Consider the following 19,360-nt stretch of genomic DNA (forward strand, 5'->3'; position numbering starts at 1 on the left):
CGTATTGGAAACATCGATACTCATCCTGGCAGATGCTAGCCTTGTTACCTTGAATCCACGCCGCTGTGTTTTTTTTCCTGTATTCCGGAGCCCCTTTGGAATTGCCCTCCATACTCCTGACACCCACCTGTGTGTTTCCCGCCTGTGCAGACTCAAGCGCTTCTTGCGCGTAAGCGGCATTCCTGGTATTTCCCTACAGAGCGATCATTTGCTCCTCCTTGGTTCGCGTGCACTTGGAGTTCCGTGAAGTGTGTCCCTCGACGGCGCCCGTACAGTCCCGCCGTCATTACCACCTCCTATGCAAACGCGAGGACGCGTTTGTTTCGTGAGAACTTTTCCCGTGCAGTCCCGCCTTCATCACCGCCTCCTATGCAAACGCGAGGACGCGTTTGTTTCGTGAGAACTTTTCCCGTGCAGTCCCGCCTTCATTACCGCCTCCTATGCAAACGCGAGGACGCGTTTGTTTCGTGAGAACTTTTCCGCATTACGATAGCGGGTGCCTGTTTCATGATTTCCTTGTAAGACGCGAGATAGCGTTTCCTCGTTTGGCCCTGTTAACTGTTCAGCACGGGCCCCCAACCTTTCCCATTGCCAAAATTGAGACTTCGCACGTTTTGGAGTTTCTTTGCAGAGAACGTCAGACTGTCCATATTGCATTATCGTTCCCTGTGCCTCAACCTGTTTATTTGTTCCACCCTTGCTGTCAAGCTAACAGCTAGGGCATTTCCTTTGGAAGAGACTCGTGCCCTCACATCGCTCTACTACCTGTATGGTATACAAGTAAGTTTGGGACAGTACACAACCTCGAGGGGACCAACAGTTGTTTTATTGGGGAATGTTCTCCCTTCCTAATTATGCCTGATATGTTTCTTTCTTATGTCATTTTGTCTTGCATATAGAATTTCCAGTCCCCGATCCTGGCCCTATTTCTGCTGGCAGTTGAGAGACAATTCTGGTGGTCTCATGAGTCTCTCCCTTTTTTAAGGACACGGTTCCTACTCTAGTGTGTGTTTAGTGCAACACTGGGTGGAGGGTGTTTTTGAGAAAGGGTGAGGCATTGGCATCGCTCCTGGGGAAAGGTTTCTGCTTGGGAGGCCCGGCTGCGCCCGACAAATACACACTGATCAATGTGGGTTTGTACCTAGTAGGAATACGGCGCTTAACATCAGGTGCCTACACCAAATTATGCTGGGCACACTCGGCACGGGAACTAAGGAAGGTTGCATATCCCTCGATTGCGGCAGGCATTCGACTCCTTGCGTTGAGACTATATGTTCTATGCCCTCACATGATTTGGTATACCTGATGAATATATTGCTTGGGTGCGCTTATTATACACAAACCTCACTGCGCGAGCGTGCACGGGTCAACATATCTCGAGACAACATATGGTGGCTCAGGGTACCCGACAGGGGTGCCCCTTGTCACCGTTGTTGTTTATACTAGCACTGGAACCGCTTTTACACAGACTCCGTTCTTTTGTAAGCTGTAGGGGGATAACGCGAGGTCGTGCAACTCACACTGTTTCAGCGTACGCAGATGATCTTATTCTTTATGTTAAAGACATGGATGCGGACCCACATCCAATGCCCTCAATCTTTGCGTCATTCCAAGAACTTTCTGGCCTGGCTATTAATGCTGCCAAGTCGTATGCCTATTTCTTCGATGACACTACGAGGAGCGGTCCGTTTGTGTCCGGCCCCTGGACCTTCCACATAGCGCCTGATACTTTTAAATATCTCGGAATACAGATCTACCATAATGCCACGGATCTGCTAGATGGCAACTTAACACGCGCGATTACTGCTCTCAAATATCAGATCCACTTCTGGGTCTCGCTGCCCCTATCGGTGGCGGGCCGGGTAGCCATCACTAAAATGGTGCTGCTGCCGAGGCTGCTTTATTACTTTACCAATCTTCCTATACTTGTACCCTCGAGGATTTTTAAAGTATTGAACTCTTTATTGATAGAGCTAGTCTGGGGTACAGGGCGCAGACGTATTGGTCTGGCGAAATTACAATTAACCACAAAACAAGGGGGGATGGGAGTACCAGATTTGCGCGCATATTGCTACGCTAGCCAACTGCAGTGTCTGGCATATTGGCTTGCTGGACGTAATCTACAAGAACTGGATATGTCACCGCGGGATAGGGACAAAGGGGTCATCCACAAACTCTTACTGCCACAGGCCTTCTTACCGACATCGACACCCCACTTGCTTAAGATAGCCATTACTTACTGGAGGAGTGCAGGGAAGTACACTGGAAGGACACCTCCGTATGCTCCCACTATTCCACTAGTCGGTATTCCCACGCGAACGGGACTGGTCACTACCCGTGCTTTACAGGCATGGGCTGATGCGGGCATTACCACGGTAGGAGAGTGCTTTTCTGAAGGTGTATTAATGACACATGCCACGTTTACACGCGTACATGGTGCATCCGATACACTGTTCCCAATACATGCACACATATCCAGATATATACGCACTACATGGTCACCAGAGAGTACTGAACCAACCACGAACATGCTTCTTACCATGCAATACCTAATGGGAAGTGGGGTACGCCTGACAAAATGGTTGACTCACGGGATTCGGACTGAAACGGTGATCTCATTACGACCACTACGCGACAAATGGGAAGAGGACGTGGGCCGTGCATTTACAGACAAGGAATGGGACACTGTACTGGGAGACCCCAAAAAGGTGTCTCGTAACAACAAATTTAAATTTATTCAACTAATGTTACTCCACAGAGCTTATTTAACCCCACGCAGATTGTGTACTATGTTCTCGGGGCAAGTGATGGCTACCCGCTCTGCTACGCACCCAACGTGGGGCTGATACACATAGTATGGGACTGCCCTAGACTGGGGCACTACTGGACGACAGTATGCAAAATACTGACGAATATAGCCCCGGTGCGTCATAAAGACAGACTGGAATACTGCAAACCCCGTTTGTCAATTTGCTAATCTTGCGCTCCTCTAGCTAAGAGAGCCATAACCACATGGTGGAAAGCTGCTAGGGCTCCGTCCCTGCAGGATTGGCATACGGAGGTGGTGAGATGGGGTAGTGCGGAGGGAGCTGAACTAAAGAGGGAAGAGTATAGAGGCTTACGAACAACATCGATATCGTTGAGCTGGAATGCAATCATGGAGGAATATGCTGCGATAGATATATTATCCTACTAAGGGGTTGCAACACCATCTGTTGAGGCGTTGGACCAATGACAATGGGACACATATGTTCCTTACAGCATCAGTGGGTTCTATTACTTATTGTAGCAGGAATGCATAGTACACCTAGGACAGATTGTGGAACCAAGATAAACTCATATTTCAGATCTAGACGTGTGAAAATGCTACTATGGACACTTGTTACTGAGCTTGCGGGGAGAGGGAGGGTTGGGTAAGTTTTGTTTGTATGGAATAGATGTGTTAGGTAATGATAGATTTGTTTAACCATGATATGCCATGCTGGACTTCTGATGTAGGCAAAAATGTTGTGTACTATCTGTAACGGCCTGCTGCTAGAGACTCATTCAAGAATAAAGACTTTATGCATTGTGATATAGGGTATCTCATAGACCTATTGCAATGTGAATGTGTACTCCTTTAAATTGAATGTCAACAGATGTAACTAAGCCATGTACCAATGTGTTGATGTATCGCTCTATAATGACTGGATAATTGCTGTGAAAATCAATAAAAACTAAATTAAAATAAAATACGAAGAGTGTTTGTTGAAGCTGTCATCTTTGAATAAAGCATTTTGAAGATACGCCGTTGAATACAGCCATCATGATCTTTTCTGCTGAATATTGCAAGATTTTTTGTATATTGGATAACCTTGTCAATTTCATTTTCATTTGATGTTAAAGGTCTTTGATTAACATTGAGTTAATACACTCATTTTGAGTTTATCAGGTAGTGCGCACTCTGTCTAAGACTTGTGTCCTAGTTTTTCTTTTTGAATGGTGAATAGGTGGTAAGGTGGAACCACTTCAGAGGGCGCACACCAACTTTGAGAAATTTTGATTCATTGATATATTGTGTTTACTATTAGGAAATAGAGTGCATTATCGCTGTTGTTCCATACAATTTCACTTTTAAAAAGATGGCATTTCTCTTCTCTTAGCTCTGTGTGACTGCCGCCTGTCTCCAATACATGTCTGGGGTGGGTGACAGCTAGACTTTGTGCATTCCCTCTAGACAAAAGAAAATTAGGTGTGATTGAGTGGCCATCCACATCCTGATGGGTCATCCTGGTCAGGATAGGAGGGAGGAGCTGACACTTATACTTAAATGGGCAGTGTTTTGTCCCCACATAAAGGGCTGCATACCCCCCTGTAGTGAGTCTGGAGCCAGGGCTGGGAATGGAGGACCTCTGTGCACTTCAGAGCCACTCTTTGATGTCACCTCCACATCAAAGGCACAACTGGGTATAAGTACTGGTTCTCGGAATCCACCAAATCAGACACTACTGGACCTGTGATGAAACTCTGCCAGGAGGAAGGACTGCTGTACTGCTGCAACAACTGCCACTATGCCTGGCTGCTGCTCTGGAAGAACTGCTTTTCTGCTGTGCTGCCCTGTTGCCTTCTACCCTCTGCCCTGCTGAGGAAGAACTGGACTACCTTACTTGAACCCAGAGTGATCTCCAGGGGTATGCTGGCTTGCCTCCTGTTCTTAGACTCATGGATATCAAAGTCTTACTGCCTGTTCCTGTGGCTGGTCCATGGGAAGTGGATCCAGGTGCTTGCCCTAGTAGAACCAACACATCCTCTGCTGCATGAGGCAGAATTGATTAAACGTGCTGTTGCGGGAACAAAACCAGTGCATTGCACTTGGAACCAGCGCATCACCATTAGATCCAATGCATCGGAACCACCACATCCCCGTTGCTGCATTGAGAGACGATTGACGAATCTCTTCAAATGTGTGGAGAAAATCAGTGCATCGACTTCAGAACCAATGCATCTCGTCTCCGGTACTTCGCTTTCGGATCCGGCGCATTGCCATCGTGCGTGGAGATAATTGACACATCACCTCGACTGCAGGATCGGTACTGACTCATCGCCCGGCTGCACCCCGCATCTTGCAGTTGCGACCAGCATCAAGGTACTTTTGTTCAGTGGGCCTTGCACAGCTACTGTAACCGATCCCCACTCCATAGCTGGCAGTCTGAACCCCTGACTTTGCCGTAAAGGCGGAGGAGCATCGCCCAACTCATCAAGTTCATTCACAGAAAAATAAAATGATAATGAAACAATATCATTTAATTTTTCTGTGACTGTCTCGGTCATGCGTGCAGCGTGGGGTGGGGCCGGGCCATGACAGGCAGGCAGTAGACAATTAGAAGTGCGCATGTATGTTTGGCCAGATGTCAAAGGTCAGCCAAACATATATGCGCACTTCTATTTCTCCAACACAGCTGGGTTCGAGAAAATCCACAGGCTAGTGTCTGAGCGGCAGAGTAGGCTGCTCAGACCAATCCTGGCACTGTTTTTCCATCAGAAGAGCAGCGCCAAGATTGGCTGGGCAGCCTCTTCCTTCCCAGAGACTGCTGAGACGGCTCTGAGGCAGCCTTTGGCATAGGAGGCTGCGGCAAAAGGTACGTTTAAAAGAAATATTATTTTCCCTTTCCCGTCTGTCCCCAACCCTCTCCGCCACCCGCTAGTCGCCTACGCCCCCTCCACCTTCATGCTGTGGTAGCTACCACTGGTGCCAAGCTACCAAAGGGTGAGCACAGGTTAATTTATGGTGTGCATCCGACTTATCCCGACTAACACTGTGGTTCCTGCTTGGACAGAGTGCATACCTCTGCCAACCAGAAATCCATTTTCTAACAGGTGAGAATTGCAGTTATTGTGGTGGCCTGGGGTTATCGAATCAATGTATGAAAGATTTTGATGGGGATAGCTCCACCACTTATGTGAGTCTAAAAAGACAGGCTAGGTCCAATAGGATCCCTCAGGTAGACATCAGCCAACTGAATGCCTACTTGACTCACATATTTATGTTCTACTTTAACAAGCAAGTCAAGAAAAGGGAGCTTAGTCTGCCAATGCATGTATTTCAAACACAATAACACTAGAGAAGAAATGAAATGTGGACTACATGGAAGTCTGCTTTGCCTTCAATGCACCCCTGTTTTTGTTCCTATTGGAAAGAAGGTCAGATGACAAAGGAGCTTTGATTATGGCCCTTCTTTAGTTTCCATGGCCGAAAATGAAAATGAGTACTATAACTATAGGGGAGAGGAGTTGGCCTAGCAGCTAGGGCGGTCGACCTCAAATCTGGGGAACTGGATTCGAGTCTCAGCAATGACGCTGAACATCCTGTGATTCTAGGCAAATAACGTAATCTCCCCGTGCCTAACAAAAAGGAATGTGTCCTCATGTAATGCAACTGGTGCTATGTAAAGCGCTCTGGTACCCGATTCGGATCAAGTTCGCGCTATATAAAACTCTGTAAAAAAAGGCTCATTTGGCACACAACATTCCTTTGACATTGAAACAAGAAAGGATGGCACTGAAGGCAAGACAACTTTCAGCCTAGTCCTCCTTTCAGTTCTATTAAACCCCCAAAAGATACTTTTAAAAGTTGCTGGGTGGGAAAGGTGAATGAGAGAAAACAGTAGAGCACAGGGGAGAAAAGGATGGAATGAAGACATGACAGGGTGTCTGAAGAAATAAAGAGCTCTCAGAGTAAGGGGTTGGAGAGAACAGAGAGGAGAAACCGAAGAGAAATAGAGTGAGATAGGTGGGGGAGTGAACAGAAGGGGATATAGTAGTAAAGAAGTCCCTCATGAAGTCTAACGCCAACACTCAGGTGGAAGTTGGAAGATGCACCTAAACAAGCAATAGCATTTTGTGAGAGATGAAACTCGACTGCTCTGAGACAAGATGTGTGTGACACTGCCCAAGCCAATGGCTGAATGAGACTGCTGGATAGGGACGCACCTGAAGCCCACTCAATGCATATTGTAGGAAATAGATCTGTTAAACAACCGTGCTTTCAGACCCCAGACCTTTAAAAAGTCACCTTGGTAATGGTTGAAGGCACAATTTAGCATTACCAGTGAGTTATCACTAACACCACATACACCAAACACATACTTAGACAAACTCCCATCGACATTAGTAGCATGACTAATCAGTTCTAGTTGTAAGAACACTGATGGAAACACAGTTTGTGACTCTTGGGAGACCTGTGACCATCCTCAGCACAAGCCTCACAGTAACCAGTGTCGCTAGACAGCTAAGATAAGAAGGGCCATCAGAGACTTGGGCAGCAAATGGCTGGACGCAGTCTGCTGGCTCTGGTACATCTATTTGGGATTAGGCAACAAATCCCTGAGCATGTTGGCATGGATAGCTGTAAGGCCATTTGTGCATTGGGAAATCACACTCACCATCTCTTTCTCTATCCCTCATGCAAACAACTCAATCGGGACCAACCAGCCCAGATGCAGTGTCTGCTGTGTGTACATTCTGGGACACATTTATGAGGGTCTTGCATCATTCTTGCGCCACACAAAGTGGTATATGTATGACGGAAAGCCCCAAGTCAAATTTATAAAGCCAAGCAAAGTCACTTAGCGTGGCTTTGAAAGGCTTGAAAAATTTGGAGTAATGCAACACAGCACAAATCACTGCATTGCCTTACTCTGCGCAATTGAGGTCTTTCCATGGGCATTGTGGTGGGTGTTCCCATGCAAATGGTATAGTTTTAGACTCATTCCCAGATTTACAAGAAGTTGTAAACATGGAATCCATCAAAATCTTATGCCTCCTGAGGTGAGACCTAAACAGGAGAAATATGTTTACTTCTCCTTGTTTGTTCCTCGTTGTATGTGTACTGAATTCTGTAGCTCACATGGAAATAGGAAAACACCTCTATGGATTGTTTTTGTGCAGGAAGGTGGCCCTTTTCTGGGCAGATGGCAAATAGGTTTCATGTGGCTGACTTCAAAGGTTAGCTTACTTTTGGATATTTGCTGCATTGTTTACCTCCTCTGTCTTCTACACTATGCTGTTCTCATTGAAGGCTACTCCAAAAATCCTTAAAAGTGACTTATAATAACTTGTTTTTATACAGCTGATAATAACATTATGATAGGATGATCAGCACACACCATCACATGAAATGTGTAAGAATTACAGATTGATTGAGTTACATAGTGCACAGGCTCCATCCACAATTTTCTAAAAGATTTCCTTTATTCACATCTTCTTGTTTAACTGCACAATGTGTATCGTGTGTAGAGAATTTTGTAAATTGGATTTAAATATGAATGTACTGTCTGTATTTTGCAGCCCTGAAGAAGTCTCTCCCAAGAGACAAAACGGTTGGCTACATTGAAGTAAAGGATTTTATAAAAAAAGAACAATAAGATGTGAATAAAGGAACCCTTTTAGAAAAAACGTGGATGGAGTCTGTGCACAAGGTGACTCAATAAATTTTTAATTCTTGCATTTTTCATATGATGAATGGTGTCTGCTGGTCATCCTTTCATAACAATACTATGAAGCTGTGCTCCTGTGTGGAATATTAGGAGGCTGATCTTCCAGATCCTTGCACCACCCTTATATGGACTGAAATAATCCACTTGAAGTGATAAGTGCAAATCTATTTCCCTCAGTCTCATCTGTGCAAATCACTATCTCTTCATAACATGCGTGTGTGCTTCTAAGCACTGTAAACAACAGCTGTCATTATTAGCTCAGTTAATGTCACTCAAACGTTATTGACAGCAAAAGGTTAAATTGACCTCACAAGTTTTCAAACTCTTGATAAATAACAGTCCAGATTCACAAAGAAGCTACTTGCAGCATAATGCTTTGAATGGGGAGCAAACATCCACATGCTGTACACTGTGAGGAATTTGCTATAACTTTCATTTGCAAAGTGGCTGTGTTTGGCGAGGAACACACTGCCAATCTCATTAAAATTTATCAGACAGATATTGACTGTGTGTCTCATTATTCCCAGCAGTGAATGCTTGGACGAAGGTCTGGCAGCACAGCAATCCTCCGTCATAGCGTTTGAATTCGCAATGTGCCAGCAATACAAAGCCGTGCCATAAAGCAACAGCATTTGTAATTACTCAAAATCTGGCCCATAGTGAAAGGGGCATTGGCGCGAGGATGCTGTGGTCCTTGGAACACTGCCTGCTATTTGGAATGCCTGTAGTCTTGGGATACTGAGAGCAAGCTGGCAGAAATCGACTGCGTACACTCCGAAAATGGCTACCAAATGCCATAGGTAGTCTGTAATCATTCCATGGTTAGATAGTGCGGGACGGGTTGGAAAGTGTTTGTGCATGACCTGCAGTATAATACATAATATATAACACAAAGGAGCTCATTCTGAGTTCTGAGAAAAATGTCAGATCAGAAGTGAACAGTTGTTGCTGGCCAATTTAGCATTCCAAAGGCTGAGCAAATAGCTCTTGGACTGTGGCAAACTTTACACAGGGTACAACGTCATATTTGGAGTTTTGCGGCTCTGAACATTAGGAATTTTGTAGTTCTACTGTGTGATAGAACCAAAACTGCATGTTATTCCTCATTCCAACCTGCAATACTGAGAATGGGAGAAGAATTTATTCTTGTGAAAAATCACGAATTGTAATTCTGGGTAATGGTTATTCCTCGGGAAAATTTTAACTCAGAAGGTATATTATTATCAACCTGAACCACTCATAATTCTACAATGTTATGCCACAATATTGATTTATTTGTTAATCTTTTAGGGGGTTATTTTCCGTTGAAAACGGAAATGCTTGTGGACAAGCATTAAAAAATAAAAGTGGTTTGAACCTGGTAGATTTCACATAAAGTACACTGTAGTATCTAAAATTGTTGTGACTCTACTAAAAGTCGTATTTCTATCACAGTTCCATGTTATGAAGGATTGTGCCTCTTCTGCACTTGGGTGAGGGTCGTATTTTAAAAATATCTGGACACCTTATAAAGTAAGTAAGTACGTTTCTTATTGTTTTTAGTTATTTTAAACTATAACAATTTACACAAAAATGTAAAACAGCTAAATGCGAGAAAATGGATGGAACTACAATTGACCTTGAAGCATACAATTGTCAATTCAATGTGTCATAAACGATCTTATTCATTACATCTTCTCCTGTCAATAGTAAAATCACAATGTATGAAATAAGCTTTCAGAAAAATAGAGCACTGTTCTGCCAACTCAATCCCTTCACAGAATTCAGTCCAAGAAGGTAAAGTGGAATGTGCTTTTAAAATACTTGCAAAGTTTGTCGGAGATGCGTCATCAACAAAGAGAGACAACATAGAGACATTGATAAAAACGATTTAGGCATTACGACGGGAGTTGCCTTTTATAAAAACCTTTGGTACAAAAAGCTTAAATCACTAGGGAGTTCATCCCGGCATAAAAATGGACTGTCCAGTGCGTAGCATACACAATGTTTCCAATCAAAATCATAAAGTGCATCTTACAGTGTCAGGGGACCTAGAAAGCCTAACCCGCACACATTCAGAAGCAATGTTATGAGGGACGAAGGTGTGTAACTTTTATCCACCCACATGGGAGAGCAAAATTATTGCCCAGGTAATAAAGTGCACTGTGCAATTTCATTGGGGTTCAAAAGCCACAGAGATTCAAATCAAATTCATAAACTGCATTTTACAATGGCAGGGGGTAGACCAAACCTAACACGCACTAGTCCTGACAAGCATGAGATAGCAAGGTTGTAGGTCAATTAAAAAGATGCACTGGTCATTTTCATTCGAGTTCAAAGACCAGGCGGTTTCCAATCAAATTCATGAAATGTTTTTTACAGTGTCAGGAGACCTACCAAACCTTACACAAATTAGCCCTGACCAGGGGTTGTAGGAGTTGTAGAAATTTTTAGAAAAGACAAGAGCGACCCATATGTCCTTGTGAACTGGGTGTTGCTAATAAGCAAACAACAATGTTCACAAGGAACTCTTTTGTAAAAAACAATACAGACTCTGCAAGAAAGTGTAGCTTCCTTGAATTAATCAGAGACAAATACAAGGGATATATGATGAGACCTTAATTAGATTCAGTCTGACAGTATTCCATAGATTTTAAAAATAAAAATGGTAAAAGCCCACACAATGTCTTCTGGATAAAATGACAGTTTCCATTGTGGAGAAGAGGACATAAGAGTTCAATAGCCTAGCTGAGGCCCAATGTAGTAGTCTCGGTCAGTCCGACTTTTGTTAGTTAGGGGAACCACCTAACTGATTAGGCGATTAGTCCTTTAATCGATGAAAGAACCCATCTCGACAGCACCCCACCACACGAAAATTAACACGTGCCGGCTGACTCGGAAGTAATTAAGTTACTGTTCTCCGAATCCCCATCGGATTCCCTGATGGAACCGAGAGTTAATTGACTCGCCTAATCAGTTCAGTGGTTCCCCTAATTAACAATAGTCAGACCGACCGAGACTACTACATAAATGGCAAATCTATACCCATACTTCTTTATGCGGATGACGCAGCAATAATGTCACAGACCCGCATGGGGCTAAAAAGGGCAGTTGATGAATTTACTGATTTTATGTCACGGAGAGGTTTAAATGTTAATGCCTCTAAAACCTTTACCATGTCTTGCGGCTTAGGGATTGGAAAAAAACAATGTTCCATCTTTTTAAAAGGTAGAAAATTGGATGGTATTGACAGGTTTCCATATTTGGGCATTGTTTTTGATAAGAGGGGCACCTGGCGGGCTGCTGCCCAAGCTAGGGGCATTGCGTTTTCTAAAGCTATAGGTGTGCTGACCAACTTTTCCAAAAAGCTGGGGGGACGTCCGATTAACCCCTTATTACAGATCTCCCGGGCCAAGTGCACTTCGACTGGCACTTATGGATCTGGGATCTGGGGAATCGAGCACGCTGATCAAATTCAACGTTCCGAGAACTTATTTTTGCACTACCTTTTGGCTGTCCCACGTGGTATATCAACCTACATGGTGCACAAAGAACTTTGCCTTACGCATATTGCGGACATCGTAAACTCTTCCCCTATTATCTTATGGCACAAAGTCTGGACCAACCAAGAGACACATTTTAACAGGGAAATTATCACAGATTGCCTTAGACTGAATGAGGTTAATAACATCAAGGTACCGATTCCGAACAGGGAAAAAAAAATACCGTACGACTCGCATCCGTATTTTCTTACGTACGAGTCGCACAAGTACCGTACAAACTGCCAAGTACGATTCGCATGGGAAAAACTCCATACGAATCACATCCGGAAAACTCCCCCACATGTCCTCGGGTCGGAAATTGTGTCCGACACATCCCCGGACGATTTACCGTACGAATCGGAAAAATGAAGTCCGACCACGCAAGTACGATCACTCCCGTCCTTTCGATTTCACAACTGTATGCAAAAAACACCGTGCGGACCGAACACCCATAGCAAGCATGGAGACACGTGCCCGCATACGCGCCGAACACCCCACCACAGACCCCACATGTACTCGCAAAATGCCCCCCGGCTGCGGATGTACACGCCGAACCCCCACCCGTGTATGTACGAACCGTACCCCCACCCCACCCGTGTATGAATGGAGCATACCAACTCCCCACCAGTGTATGTACGGACCGTACCCCCACCCCACCAGTGTATGTACGGACCGTACCCCCACACCACCCGTGTATGAATGGACCGTACCCCCACCCGTGTATGAATGGAGTGTACCAACACCCCACCTGTGTATGTACGGACCGTAGCCCCACCCCACCCGTGTATGTACGGACCGTACCCCCACCCATGTATGAATGGAGCGTACCAACACCCCACCCGTGTATGTACGGACCGTACCCCCACCCCACCCGTGTATGTACGGACCGTACCCCCACCCGTGTATGAATGGAGCGTACCCTCACCCCACCAGTGTATGTACGGACCGTACCCCCACCCATGCATGAATGGAGCGTACCCCCACCACACCAGTGTATGTACAGACCGTACCCCCACCCCACCTGTGTATGTACGGACCGTACCCCCACCCGTGTATGAATGGAGCGTACCAACACCCCACCCGTGTATGTACGGACCGTACCCCCACCCCAACTGTGTATGTACAGACCGTAGCCCCACCCGTGTATAAATGGAGCGTACCCCCACCCCACCCGTGTATGTACGGACCGTACCCCCACCCGTGTATGAATGGAGCATACCCCCACCCCACCAGTGTATGTATGGACCGTACCCCCACCCGTGTATGAATGGAGCGTACCCCCACCCCACCAGTGTATGTACGGGCCGTACCCCCACCCCACCAGTGTATGTACGGACGGTACCCCCACCCGTGTATGAATGGAGCATACCCCCACCCCACCCGTGTATATACGGACCATACCCCCACCCGTGTATGAATGGAGCGTACCCCCACCCCACCCGTGTATGTACGGACCGTACCCCCACCCGTGTATGAATGGAGCGTACCAACACCCCACCCGTGTATGTACGGACCGTACCCCCACCCCACCCCTGTATGTACGTACCGTACCCCCACCCGTGTATGAATGGAGCGTACCTCCACCCCACCCATGTATGTACGGACCGTACCCCCACCCGTGTATGAATGGAGCGTACCCCCACCCCATCAGTGTATGTACGGACCGTACCCCCACCCGTGTATGAATGGAGCGTACCCCCACCCCATCAGTGTATGTACGGGCCGTACCCCCACCCCACCAGTGTATGTATGGAGCATACCCACACCCCACCAGTGTATGTACGGACGGTACCCCCACCCCACCCGTGTATGTACGGACCGTACCCCCACCCGTGCATGAATGGAGCATACCCCCACCACACCAGTGTATGTACGGACCGTACCCCCACCCATGTATGTACGGACCCTACCCCAGGCCCACACACCAGCACCCTCACCCAACATCGGGCATGTACGAGTCGTACTAAGCCATAGCAAAGGACAGCACTGTACAACAACATGGCCCATGTACGCACCGTATAGAGGCTAAAAACACTCCCACTGAACCAGAACTAACCAAAAAAACACAAGGACAGTCAATCCGAGGCACACAACACCACAAAACATATCCAACAAGGCCAAATACATCCTATACACTGACCTGCAACTGACAAACAGAGAAACAGAGGCCCAAACCACTACCACTCCTTATAACACACCCACCCAAAGTTCAAACACAGCCACACCCACAAATGGACCAATAAAAAGGCCCAACACACACAAACCATGATCCTTTGCAACAAATCCACTGCTGCCATCAATACACCTTACACTTGCACTCCTTCACACAACCACCATCACAAACACACCCTCATCACATTCACACACACACACCTGCACACCCACAACCATCCACACCCACACCCATCCACACTCCCACCCCCACAACCATCCACACCCACACCCCACACCATGCCCACCAACAAGAATCCAAAGTTCACAAAGGACGAGCTGGAGTCCCTTGTCGACGAAATCATCAGAATCGAGCCCCAGCTCTTCGGAACATTGATCAGACGGACCAGCATATCAGAAAAAACTGCCATGTGGGAGAGGATAGTCAATTCCGTGAATGCTGTTGGGTCCACCAGAAGGACCAGGCATGAGTGCCAAGCCAGGTGGTACGATCTGCGGAGGACGGTCCGCCGCAAAATGACAGACGAGCACAACCAGGCCAACATCACTGGAGGAGGGCCGGCCAGAGACACTACCATCCCTGGGAGGAGAAGGTGATGGCCACTCTGCCGCCATTGATAGTAGACGGACTAGGGGGAGTCCGAGAGCCTGGTGAGTACACAAACAACTCACCTCACATGGGGGAACGCCATATACAACCCAAATACCAATCATGCACGCAACCCCCCCAAAGCCAGCACCGGACACAACCACACTCCAAAAACACACACATGCCACTAGCGCCTCCATGCCCCATGCCCCAAGCAAGGCCATGCCAAGTCACAGGCCACACCAACACAAGACAGGATGTCCCTGATGCCGGGAGGGTGGGCCTCAAAACTAACATAGAGCAACTCTGAAGCACACAACAATGCCCTCAGCCCATATGGCTAAGGGCACAGCCATACAAACAATGTGTCCCCACACAGTACAGTTTTGCCTACTAATGGTGGCCGCGTGGCAGGACGACATGGGTATGAAGGCACAATTTGCACATAACAGCAGCCAATCAAGACGCAACACACTGAAAGAGTGTCAGCACACACCGCCACAGCAGCAGCGCAGACTCAGACACTACACCCAATGGGTGCCCGCAGAGAAGAAACAAACCCACATGAACAAGCCAATGGCCTTTGCAAGACCTGCAAACTGTGTGTGCCCAGGAAGCTGGGCTGAGGTGACAGAGGGTGACACACAGAGGGAGGAAGAGGGGCAGAGAGAGGGACAGAGACAGAGGTGGACACAGGGAGACAGACAGAGGGAGGGAGGAGGCTGACAGAGGGAGGGAGAAGGGGAGACAGAGGGAGACGCACAGAGGGAGGAGGCTGACAGAGGGAGGGAGAAAGGGAGACGGACAGAGGGAGGAGGATGATAGAGGGAGGGAGAAAGGGAGACAGAGGGAGACGGACAGAGGGAGGAGGCTGATAGAGGGAGGGAGCAAGGGAGACAGAGGGAGACGGACAGAGGGAGGAGGCTGACAGAGGGAGGGAGAAAGGGAGACAGAGGGAGACGGACAGAGGGAGGAGGCTGATAGAGGGAGGGAGCAAGGGAGACAGAGGGAGACGGACAGAGGGAGGAGGCTGACAGAGGGAGGGAAAAAGGGAGACAGAGGGAGACGGACAGAGGGAGGAGGCTGATAGAGGGAGGGAGCAAGGGAGACAGAGGGAGACGGACAGAGGGAGGAGGCTGACAGAGGGAGGGAGAAAGGGAGACAGAGGGAGACGAACAGAGGGAGGAGGCTGACAGAGGGAGGGAGAAAGGGAGACAGAGGGAGACGGACAGAGGGAGGAGGCTGATAGAGGGAGGGAGCAAGGGAGACAGAGGGAGACGGACAGAGGGAGGAGGCTGACAGAGGGAGGGAGAAAGGGAGACAGAGGGAGACGGACAGAGGGAGGAGGCTGACAGAGGGAGGGAGAAAGGGAGACGGACAGAGGGAGGAGGCTGACAGAGGGAGGGAGAAAGGGAGACGGACAGAGGGAGGAGGCTGACAGAGGGAGGGAGAAAGGGAGACAGAGGGAGACCAAATCACCCTTGGGTGGTGTGGCCATGTCCGCTCATCAGCAGGTGGACTGTGTGCATGTAGACAAGGTTTGGCAGTGCCTTAACCCCCCCTTCAACCTTTGATAAACACTAGGCCATGTGTCAATCTGTGCACGAGTACATCCGTGCTGCAGGCACAAACAGAACCTTACACCCAGTATACCTACCCACTGTGTTCGTCAGAACCCTGTCACAAATTGTTAAGTTACCTACCTGCATTCTCAAATAGCATGGAAAAAACACCATTTGGCCACGTACAGTGCAACACGTAAGGCGGCTCTGCATGGCTTGCTACGCCCGCTCACTACACTGCTGACTGCGTTCCCAAAATATGCATAAACTAAGATTGTGTCACACATAGGTAAAGTGTTGACAGCTGTGGCCAAGGGACATACCCATGCACAAGTGCACTGTGTGAGGAATGCTAGCCAAATCCAACCACCCAGAGGAACTGTGCCAAATCAAAAAAGAATGAAACATGGATGTCGCATGTGACACAATTAACACTGTCTCTCTCACACACAGGTCAACGTCATCGATCTCCCCCCAACACTGGGGGGGAAGACTCACAGGACCAGGCTCTGCGTGAAGAGGACCCCACCGGCAGCAACGACTCTCACCACTCCGTGGATGACCCAGACCAACATGGCCCCTCTGGTGTCCATCCACCTGCAGCACCTGCGTCAGGTACAACTGTGCCAACCACCACCCCCATTCCTGCCACATCCCAGGAGACACCCAGGAGTCCTGCCCGCACACAACAACGCAGCCAGTCTGTCCAGGAGGGACAAGGTTCTCCGGGCACCCAGGAGGAGGCAGGCGACACCGCAAATGCCATCCCTCAGGGGTCCCGGAGACCCGATGTGCCCACAACGGCAGGCCAGGCGCAAGTGGGCAGGGGTGGTGGGAGTGGAGGACGGCGGAGGCCCGAACCTGCCCAGTTGGCTCAGGACCCGGCTATGGCACACGTTAGAACCATCCTGGTCGCATACCGGCGTGACTCCAGAGGCATCGCCCAGGTAGTGCAGACCCTCAATGAGATGAAGGCCCTGCAGGTTGAGCATCATGCCAGGATGGAGGCAAGACATGCAGATCACTTGGCGGTGCAGAGGGACCTGAGCCAATCCCTCCGTCAGATCGCCCAAAGCCTGGCAAACCCTCCCTGTGCCACCAGGCGTAGAGCAGCACCACACACAGGGAGGGAGGAGGAGGAGGATTCATCTGACGGAGCGTCCCTTGCACCGTCAAGCCAGGCATCTGAGGGTCCCCGCAGGAAGGTGGGTCGTCCACGCAAAAGACCGTGAGAGTCAGCGGAACATCACCATCTCCCAGGTCACCTGGCCTGGCACCTGGCCCTATGGCCCAACAGCAGCACAGCAGCAAAGGACATTCTCTGCCACATGGCCTTGCTGGTCACTGTCTGACCAATGTTGACAAAGACTGTGGCACAGACTCTGATGACTGTCAATGGCAAGGACACCAACTCCCCCTGTGAACTTTGGATTCTGCACTCCCGCCAAGCACCTCTTGTCACCCCCCCAAACACGTACCCCAGCACTAATAAAATTCATCACAATCACAAGATGATGCCGTCATTTTGCATTATTCCACTACATGTGTGTGTTGTAAAGTCAAACCATGCCTGATTTCTGAATTAACTCTGAACCACCATACCCTGGGGTCTGAGTCTGGCACAGGACACACATGGGTCACAACGTACCATCCAAGACAGACATGGAGCACCATACTCACCTGTGATGGGCCCAACCAGCTGAGGGGGTGCCCGCACAACTGTGCCCACAGACCTATTTAGAAGAGCAACAGTCATGCGCAGAGGTCAGGGATCATGTGGAGTGTCCTGGGGTGGGAGTCCCAGGTTTGTGTAGACACGTGGCAGAACCATGTCCTGCATGCTTGAGTCAGGTGGATGTGGAGAATTGTGGGCCAGCCAAGGTTGGATGCATGGAGATGGCACAATTGTGTGTTGGATCACAGTGCCACAAGGTTGTGTTGTGGGTGTGGGCTGCATCCTGAGGGTGTGCGTGGATTGAGAAGGTCATCCTGCAGCTGGCAGTGATCCACTCCCCCCATCTCTGTTGGACGTTGATGTGGCCTGGTCGCCGGATGTAGTAGCAGAGCTGTGCAGATGCACCCTGGATGTGGACAAGTATCATGGGATTTCTAACGCACATGTCCGTAGAGTGCAGGGTAGGAGTACACACGGATGCCATAGTTGACCTGGGGGATGGTCTCCCTCTTGCCTTGAGGTGAATGGAACTAGGGATCTTGTGCATAATGCAGAGTGTGCTGCCGCATGAGGCACAGATGCTGCTGATCAGCATACCACATGTCAGCAAGCAATCCATGATGGACACCAGCTCGTTTGCGTGGACACTGGGTGCCCTTGCAGCAGGGCCTGCAGCAGCATGCGCCATGTCAAGGAAACCAAGCCACAAGTAGCACACAAAGACAAGGATCTCAGGAAGGAACCATGCAAAAGGTGTATGTCAAGGAAGGAATGTCTGGTTCAACATGGCACACACACACACAATGGATTCACATGCGGCTCAGTGGCCGTCGTGGAGACTGACATGCCACAAAACCTACACAGCCATGGACATCATGCACAATACAGAATCTAATCCCTGACAAACAGCTTGCATCTTGCTACTCTACACATAGACTCATATGCACCATCTCTGAGAACAATGCCAGACATGCCGCATGCACAGTGGCAACAGACCACCATTGACAGAGATGAGGCACCTTGGAGGTAGAGGGACACCTTTATTACTCATGTGTGTCGGAATGCTAATGCAACTCTGTCAACACATACACAGGTCATGTGGAAGAACACGTGGGACCAACACTGGCACCCCCCTTAGCACCACAGATGCTGGAAATCCATGGCACTGGCACACAAGTGACGGGTTACAGCTAAACACCCCCTGCTGCTCACGGAGAGCCTGCAATACACCATTGAGCCCCTAATGGGAAATTCACACACCATGTCAACCCTGTGCAACCCGTATGTTTCCGAGGCCAGTGTTACACACATTGATGGCTCCATCACAATCCCATTACAGATGACTGTCACCAAGTCTGACCATCAAT

This window comes from Triturus cristatus, chromosome 2_2 (genome assembly GCF_964204655.1).
Source record: "Triturus cristatus chromosome 2_2, aTriCri1.1, whole genome shotgun sequence".
Taxonomy (NCBI): Eukaryota; Metazoa; Chordata; class Amphibia; order Caudata; family Salamandridae; genus Triturus; species Triturus cristatus.